This window comes from Chiloscyllium plagiosum, unplaced genomic scaffold, assembly GCF_037043375.1.
Source record: "Chiloscyllium plagiosum isolate Xiang-an unplaced genomic scaffold, Cpla_swu_hap1 HiC_scaffold_11, whole genome shotgun sequence".
NCBI lineage: Eukaryota > Metazoa > Chordata > Chondrichthyes > Orectolobiformes > Hemiscylliidae > Chiloscyllium > Chiloscyllium plagiosum.
This window is the reverse complement of record NW_028270149.1, coordinates 66808552-66818119: the sequence shown is the minus strand read 5'-3', so window position 1 is coordinate 66818119 and position 9568 is coordinate 66808552.

The window sequence follows — 9568 nt, the reverse complement described above, 5'->3', positions numbered from 1 at the left end:
AAAAGTTTTAAATATTCTCTTTCAGATTTCAGAGTAAATGTTAATTTTGTTAATTTTCCAGTACAATGTGTCAGGTCCACATGGGAGGGATGGGTTTGTCATGTTCGGTTGTCAGATGTTGGGTCCTGGCTGGAGCGTGTTGAGTCTTTGGGAGGGAGTTGTCAAGTCCCTGGGGGAGGGGCTGTAGGAACCATCTGGGAGGAGGGTATCAGGTCCGGGTAGGTGCTGTGTCCAGGTCTGCAAGGTGTAAGAGACCTGCGGAGGTGAAATTGCAGTTTTGTAACTAGACCTAGTATTTGTGAAATAGTTCAAATTTCTTTTTTTTTTGCTATTCAGTGAGATCTGGGGGGTGGAGCATATTTTTGAAACAGACTTTTCCCAAGGGTGATAAAAGTGTAGCAACTTGTGTCTGTTCTTGCTTGTTCAACCGATCTGTTGCTATTTTGTATTTTTTCCCATGATGCATGAAAGAAATGCATGCAGTTTTGCTTCAAATTCCCTGCCATTTGAACAGGGGCTGATAGGGAATAAATAACCGCAGCCATTTTACCTGAACCAGTGTTTCATCTTTGGGTTTTTTCATTGTTCTTCTATTTATTTCTTCTTTGTTTAGTGGTAGCTCCCTGACAGCAGTTGTTCTTTCCTACTGTTCTACAACAGTCAGCATACTGCCACTTCTGTCACCATGTTTCAAGTATACAACACAGCAGTGTGTTCAACATAAGAATTTCATGAGGTGAACTTAAAATGTCTACCTACAGTGTGTGTACATCACAGTAGAGCTCACATGAGCTCACAACAAACTTGGAAAGAAGATTTTACACGATTGCTTTTCAATCCAAACAAACTCTGGGTTTACTCTCCAGTGCTGCTGTGTTGACGAGGACATGTTAAGAATGAAATATAAAATTGAGGTTCCATCAGCCCTCTCATGTAGATGAACAAAGATCCTATGGCGTTTCTTGAAGGAGACCAGTGAAGCTACAACCCACGTGCAGGCCAATATTTAACTCCCAATTGTCTTCACAAAAGTAAGTTATCAGATTGTTCCCAAATTGCTTTTTGTAGAGCTTTGTGTGTTCCAAACTGGCTGCTGCGTTTCCTCCATTGCAATATTGACCACACTTCAGAAGTATTTCATTGGTCCCAAGGGAGGTTTGATAATCATGAGGGGTGCTATGTTAGTGCAAGTTTTTCTTTTTAAGGTGAAGATCTAGATGATCACTTTGTGCTGGTCTCTTGCCCTTCGTCTACCTTTATGGCACCATCAAGGTCAAAGGTTATAGAGGCCAGAGTCGTGAAGTCAATAGTTGAAAAAGACAGTGATCTGGCTCTGCACAAAAATGGACATCTCCATTGGCATCTGAAATTTACTTCTCTCCTGTTTATGTACAGTCGCCAAAGATCAGAATGGAATACATCATTGACAATGCCCCTTCAATAAGTGCCAAGATTGCTGGGTAAGGAGCGGCTTGATGGCTGAAGAGCTCAAGTAACATAGAATTACAATTTCCAATCTTTTGAAAGATACAATACCACTATAATATAAATGTGAATTTGTATTTGTGTTCCTGGTATGAAGCTACATCTCTGATTTCAAATAATGGAAATTCTGCCATGCGAAGTATGTTGCTGAAGAGGGCAGTGTTGAATCAGTAATAGTGTCACAAATGAAACGAAAAATGTGCATGTTTTACATTATTCCTACAGATGTGTAATAAAAATGCAGTAGTATACATTTCTCACTTATTAGACAAATGAAAATTCTATCCATTGTTACTTTATTTTGCCAAGATCATTAATATTACTTTTTGAAAGGTGGAGTTAGATAAAGAATTGAATTTAATGCTTTTATTTAATTGCTTCCATAAATCAGTGTAAGATGCTTTGGATGAATTGAGCTATACTTTATTCTACTAATTAGTACCTGAGAAGTTTATGCTACAAAAATATCGATGAAATTCATCAGTTGTGGATGGTTGATTTTGAGAGTGTTCTGTTCCAATTTTAACTATACTCTAGAAATTATATTCACAGGCTTGGATGAATTTTTTGTGCAATATTGTTACCTGACTCCCTGCAGAAAGACTTCTTCTGAGAACCCAGCAATGCACCCAATCTTATGCTCATTTCTGTCAGTGTGTAAAAATACCAATCCCAATAGAATATGACAACATCTAAAATGAGTGTAAATCTGGACAAACAATTTACAGAGGCAGAGCAGACACTCTTTAAAAATGTCCTGCAATTCACATCCTCAGGGTCTAACCACACAGAGCAGAGGACCATTCAACTTGCAATTATGATCATGCTGGAGATATTCCTGACAATTAAATGTTAAATAAAAAGCCAAATATTTATTGTTGCTACTGCATTTATGCTCCATCTGGATTATTCCTGCGGACAATTGATTAGATCCAAGAAATGTGTTGAAAGCTATGTTTTCATTAAAAACCTGTAAATAGCTGAGAATTCTTTTTCTTTATGCCAACTTTTGCATATCAAAATGATAGCTGGCACTCCAGTGTAATAAGGAGGTAGGGCTGAAGATGCTGTCTTTTAGACTTGATATTATACCAAGGCCCATCTGCTTATTTGTCAAAGAACTCACAGAACTATTTGTGAAGATGAAGAAGAACAAGGGAGTTATCCATGATGTAATAATCAACACTTATCCCTCAATTGACATCATTAAAATGGATTATAAGGTCATTATCACATTGCAGTTTGCCTGCCTTGTTTTCAACATCATACCATGACTGGTTTGCGATGCAGAGTGATGCCAATAGTGTGGATTCATCAGCTACCATGGAGGACTCCTTTCTAAGCCACTTCCTTTGCCTGAGTGGTGACCCTGAGGATAAACTACCACCACTCATCCCTTTCTAATGAGACAGCAGTTCTATAGTGCTCAGGGACTATGGCAACTTTACCTTTGCATTTCAAAAGTACTTCATTGGCAATAAAGCACTTCAGTACATTGAGTAGTCATGAAAAGTGCTACATAAATGCAAGTCTTTCTCTTTTCCATGTCAGTTTTTTTTTGACATCACAGTTATTGCCCAAAGAACATATTAAGTGCTTGAACATATAAGCAGGAATGGAAAACGCTGCAAGGTAAGTAAGGATGGGTGAGAGAAAAGGCAGGTGACTGTTTCCATTTATAGCGAAGAAATTGTCCTCCAGCTTTCACTGGTAAGTGTAGGAGATGGGAACAAAATGAGTCAAAGTGAGTTAGGGAATTAAAATGACAAATGATTGAAAACTCAGCACTGTGCTTGCAGACTGAACTCGAGGTGTTAAGGAGATCAATTATTCTGAAGTTTGGTTTCCCCAGCGTAGTGGAGACTGCGTTGTGAGTAGTCTATTTAATGTAGTAAAGTGAAAGAAGGACAAGTGAATTACTGCTCCATCTTAAATGAAGGGTTAGCCCTAGGTGCTGTGAAGGAAGAGATAAATGAGCATGTATTGCATCCCATGTGTTTGCATGCGTTGATGCTACCAGCAGAGCAGGGGTGTTGAAGAATTGGAAGAGTGGACATGCATAACGTGAAAGGAATGATTTTCCAATCTCTCTTGTGATTGTTTCTATGATTGTTTAAGATTTCCTGCACTCCCAGTTTCCTATCTTTCTTGTGTCAGAAGCTGCCATTGTATATCCAAACAGCTCATATTCACCTGGAGAAGCAGATAATTCAAAATGAAATAATGTGTTAATACTTAGATGATAATGCATATGTGACAGTAAAAAGCTACTCAGCAAAAGTTACCATCAGGACATCCTGAGGTTGGCACTATATAAATGCAAGTCTTACCTTTTCATTGACATGAAAAGGAAAGCAGCCATTTTTGAGAATTGTTTTCAAATTCAATGGTCAACCTTTCCTTATTAATTTCTGTGTTGCAATCCCATACTCAACCACCTTTGGCACTTCCAAAATAGTGAAAACAAACTGAGCAGGAACTTATCTTTATTGTATTATACAAACATTTAATTAAAAAAATTGATTGTTGTTTCCCAGTTCTGGCTGAGTGTTGTAAAACTTTTGGCTGGAACACTAAGGTCTGGAAGGCTTTCAGACAATGCTTTTCTCCCTGCCTGTTTCTGGCAGTGTGAAAACCCAATTATTTTCAGGTCCTCATTAGTACACAACTGGTGATAAAGCCTGAAGACTACATTTATTTATGAAACATGATATTCACATATTAATTACAAAAAATGGAAAAGTAAATCTAGGAATATTGATACATAAAAATGTGCTTATAAGTCTGTGATGTGTTGCTGAGAAGAATAAGTCCTTGGAATATTTCAGACAATATACATATAAAGAGCTAAGAAAAGGAAATGATATCACAATGACCATATGAAGAAGGAAGGGCAAAGTAAATCTCAAAAATCATTGTTAAACCTCCAGATGTGCTGGAAAACTATGTAAAAAGATTTTATCGGTAAGCAAATGTTGGATAAAAGCATAGTAAGAATGACCGCTCTGTTTTGATGCACTTTACAGTATGCCCATTTTAGGAGTGGGGCAAATTGGTCAGAGCCTTTATTACGCTGATGAGTAGATTAGACATTACTCTTGCACTTGGGGAAGGGAGATGACAGCACTGGAAAGCATAAGGGTTGAAAAGACAGGACTCCTCACACTGAGGAGGTTGACTCTGCCCTAGTGCAAAGACTCTCAGCTTGCCAGGGCCTTCTAGGCCCCAAGTCCCCAAAGGATATCTACTGAAGTTATCACAGCTACTTGGGCTTAGAAGTCAATTGGCTAAACCCATCTCAGCTGTGGATATTGGGACAGTACCTAGACACCATGGTCGACAAAGAGGGCAGAAAATGGCTTCAGGGCACATGGGTGGAACAGACATTTATTACTGTATCTAATTTGCATTTCAATAAATAAATACAGATATTCTTCTATAACGGGGTGGTTGCATTCTTGTGCAACTCCATGTTATAGGAAAATTGCACTTTAGAAACAGCGCTTAAAATTTTAGTGATGTCATCCCGTTACAGCAAATATGTTTTAAAAGTTTGTGTTTGAGAAACAGTGTCCCCAATTTGTCAATTGCGTTACACTGAATTCTCGTTAACACAATTCACATTTTTGCAGAACGACCTGTAATCTTTATCAGAGCTATCATTTTTTGTTGCAGTTTTGTTACAGTGCTGGGTGCTGACATAGTTGTCTGAAGTGAAAGCAGCAGAGCAACTTCCGCCATCACAAGGAGATGCTGTCCTTTCACTAGTCATCTTTTATTGCCTCATATCATCGACAATCAACAGAGGCTGGGAGATCTATTTCACCTCCACACGCAGTGACACCCAGAGGCTGGGTGGATCACCTCTGTGTGTTGAAAGGAGTCCTCATGACCCACTGAAGTATAGGCTCAACATTTGGGAATTGCAGTAAAGGTTCACAAGACTGATTTTTAGGTTACCTGTCAATCTCAGCATTGACTACACTTAAGCCTTCTTCACTACCCTCTTAAAGAAGAAATCCTCATCCCTGTCTTATATGTGTGTTTCTATACTCTAGCCGTGGCCCAATTATTGCTTTGTAGTTTTACAAACTACTTTCTTTTGTAATCCATTCCCTTTGAAATAAAGATCAACATTACATTGCCAACCCTTTTTACTTGTTGAACTTGTATGCCAATGTTTTGGTATGTCAACACAAGGATTCCAAATTTTTCTGTGCTGCAGATTTCTGCAGTATTCTCTCCCTCAATTGGATATTCTTCCTGCCAAAATGCATAACCTCAAATTTTCCCAATATTATACTCCTGCTGCTAAGTCTCAACCCATTCACTTAACCTGTATCATTCTCACTGCTTACCTTCCCATCTGTTTTTGTGAGATCTACAAACCTGGTGATAGCACATCCATTTCCGCCATCCAAGTCTTCAATATATATTGTGAAAAAAAAACTATGGTTCCAACTCTGATCCCATTGGCACTCAGCTAGTTAAAGTTGGCCAGCCTGAAAACACTCCCATTATCCAAACTCTGTCTTCTATTAGTTAGGCAATCCTCTATCCATGCTAATTTACTACCCTGTGAGCTCTTATCTTATTAAATAGCATTATGTGTGATACCTTATTGAACACCTTTTGTAAATCCAAATATATTATATCTACTTGTTCCCCAATAACTATCCCACTTGTTAACTCCTCAAAGAATTCAAATAAATTTGTTAAGCGTGATTTTCCATTCAGAATTATGTATCTATATATGCTCTGCTCTTAAAATCAAAGAATGCCAAGAAAGAGACTATTTAGCCCATCAAGTCTGCACTAACCTTCCAAACAGCATCCCACTCAAATCCAGTCTCTCACCCTATTCTCATGTCTTATATCTGCATGTCTTTAGAATGTGGGAGGAAACCAGTGTACATGATGGAAACCCACACTGACACAAAGAGAATGTGAATAATCCACATAGATAATCACCCAAGACTGGAATTGAACCCAAGTCCTTGGAACTATAAGGCAGCCACTGAGTCACCATGCCACCTGTAACAGCATGATTAATTAAGATCATGTTGAAATTCAGAGCAGGCATGAAGGGAGAATGATGAAGGGCTTTTGCCCGAAACATCGATTTTCCCACTCCTCAGATGCTGCCTGACCTGCTGTGCTTTTCCAGCACCACTCTAATCATGAAGGGAGAATGGCTTATCCCTGCTCCAAATTTCAAACTTTAATGTGGTTCAAAGCAACAATCATTTACAGCTATATCTCAGTCAGGACAAAACAGCAAATTTGGCCCCTGAAGTCCTGGAAGAAATGAAGGTTGCCAGTGCATGCCTCTTATTTAAGGTCAGGTATCTGAAGAGATGGATTCTTTAATTGGCAGATGATAATTGGGAATGACCACTTAATTCCTGTGAATTGTGCTTTAAATAAGATGAAAATGCATGCAGACCATTTTCCTGTAGCTGGGAAGGACATGAGCCTAGTCAACGAACTTAATCACAAAAGTTTATCCCACTGATAAGCATCTGAACTTTTGGCTGTCACCCAATTGAATTGACCTACCCCATTGTCCTCAGCTTCTCTGAGATAGGAATATTCCACCAACAGTATGCATTGAAAGATTAGTTGTGCTGACCTATTAAAGCAGGGCCTGAAAAATAGGGTCATTGTGTTTTAAGGCCATACCAACGCAAAGTTTAAAGGTAGTTTTTGTTCAAAAATAGACTATTTAATTGTTTGTACGTTTTGCAGAATTCACATATGTGGGGGACCAGAATTACAGACAATGTGAAATGACATTTTAGCTGCACCTTGCTAATTAAAAAAAGTGCATAACTCAAGCAAAAAAAAAAATAATGTTCTACCTCTCATCACCTATTATATTTTGCTATATTTCAACCTAAATGTGCTGACAAGTGTTCTTATTTCTGCACTTGAATTAAGAAAGAAACAAGATCACCATTTAGTTCTCCCATTCTGTAACAAATGAATTGAGCAATTGCTGCATTCTCATTACTCTGTGTAGTGAAACTGTTTTGAATGACAAAACATAGCAAAGTGATTTTGGTATTGCAAAATGTTTTCACGAATATACACCAGTATTGATCTACCAGATCCTGGTTACGATCACTGTGACAGCATTATTTTGCAAGTTAGAGCAATCATAATCATCACAACTGATGCACAATTATGAAGGGTTTTGTTAATTGCTTGTAGTTTTATAAGTAAGACATTTGGCAGCTTAGCAATTGCCTGAAACCTGTTAAATGTGAATAACTTGTAATGAGTTCATGATAAGGGCATTTTGTGCATAATTTATATGGAATTGTTATTCTGGCAGTCACAGCTGTATGCTACAGATGCATCAGTCAATGTGTTGTCTCACAGAGGCAGTATTTGCATAACCAAATTGTGCTTGCCTCTTTAAATTAGTTGATCTTGTGTCAATTGGCACAAGCCTTGAGTGGCCTCCTGTCCTTAATTGTTACTGTACTGTAGATCTCTATTCAAGTGACTGGAATTTTCATCCATCTTGGAGCATTCAGAACTTTTAAGTTTTATCCAAAGTGGATCATTTTTTTTTGAGAATTTGATGTTATGTTCCTAATGATCCTCTGTCTCCTTGCTCTAATTGCTAACATAAATTTCATCTGCCTGTGGACTACATCAGTAACCTTCTCATTTCTGGTTCTGCCCACTTCAACAATTCAAAATCTAAAGCATGACTTGCATTTCAAATTGAAGTGATATCCTGATCTCCACCAGATTCACTTCAGACTTTCTGAGTGTTCAACAAAAATTCTGCTGCTGCTTCAATTAATTTAATTGCCAATACGTTGCCACATGAAGTTTGTTTACTAAGACACAAAATAATCCTTTGACTATTTCACTGGAATTAAACAGAAGACCGATGCTATTGAATGGTGTGCGATTTAAATTAAATCATTCAAATTATTCAATGTTCTCAGTTGATTACCAGAGAATAATAATATTCTGATAATGATTTCACCAGTACGGTTGAAAATTAATGGATGGGACTGGGCATAATTTGAAACCTATTTCAAGAATAATAAGTTACATTCACATGGTGTCTTTATTGTGGTCAAATGTCCCAAGGAGTTTTCCAAGAGAATTTGGCAACCATTTACGAAATATTGGGATAGATGACTAAAAGTGTTGTCAAAGAGGTAGATGTTAAAAAGCGTCTTAAAGGAGGAAAATGACATAAAGAAGCTAAGAGACTTAGGGAGGAAATTTCATAACCTAGGACCTTGGCCACTGTACATGTGACTACCAATGATTAAAATCAGAATGACACACAAAGCCGGAATAAGAGGAGCATGGAGATCCTGGAAGGTTGCAGGACTGGAAGAAATACAGAGAGAGGGATGTTAAGACTTGGATTTAAAATCAAGGCATTCCTTGACCAGAAGCGAATTTATGTAGTAGGCACTGGTTTGATTGGTCACTGGGCCTTAATGCAAGCTATATCATGTTTAGTAGAACTTTTAACAACCTTGTGGACAGTGGAAGTGGGCAGACTGGCAAGATGTATGTTGCAATACTAAAGCTTTGAGATGGAAAGGGTATGGATCAGTTCCAACCAAAAATCTATTCTTGCTTTCCTAAAATTGTACTAAGCAACAAAATGTATAATAACAAATATCTAGACTTATTGCATAAAGCTCTAAAATAATACCTTGCTCAAATATTTATAAATGTCTTTGAAGACTTCAAGATAGAATTGAACAGTATTAAAGCAAATTAGATCAATAGCACTTCATTGGCAAAGGCTGTCTAATTAACTCTTAAGCAGCTCTGTTTACCTCATTATTTGGCATATGAGAGATATTTATTTTCAGCAAGTGGCCAAAGCTAGTAGATCAGTTTTACTCTAGTGATGGAGAGGGATAAGTGTGCACTGCAGGGCAAGAGTTATAGCTGGGGGCAGGGAAATTATGATGCGGTGAGGCATGACTTAGGATGCGTGGATTGGAAAAGTAGGCTTCAAGGCAAGGGCGTAATTGATATGTGGAGCTTGTTCAAGGAGCAACCATTGAGTGTCCTTGATAAGTATGTACCTGTC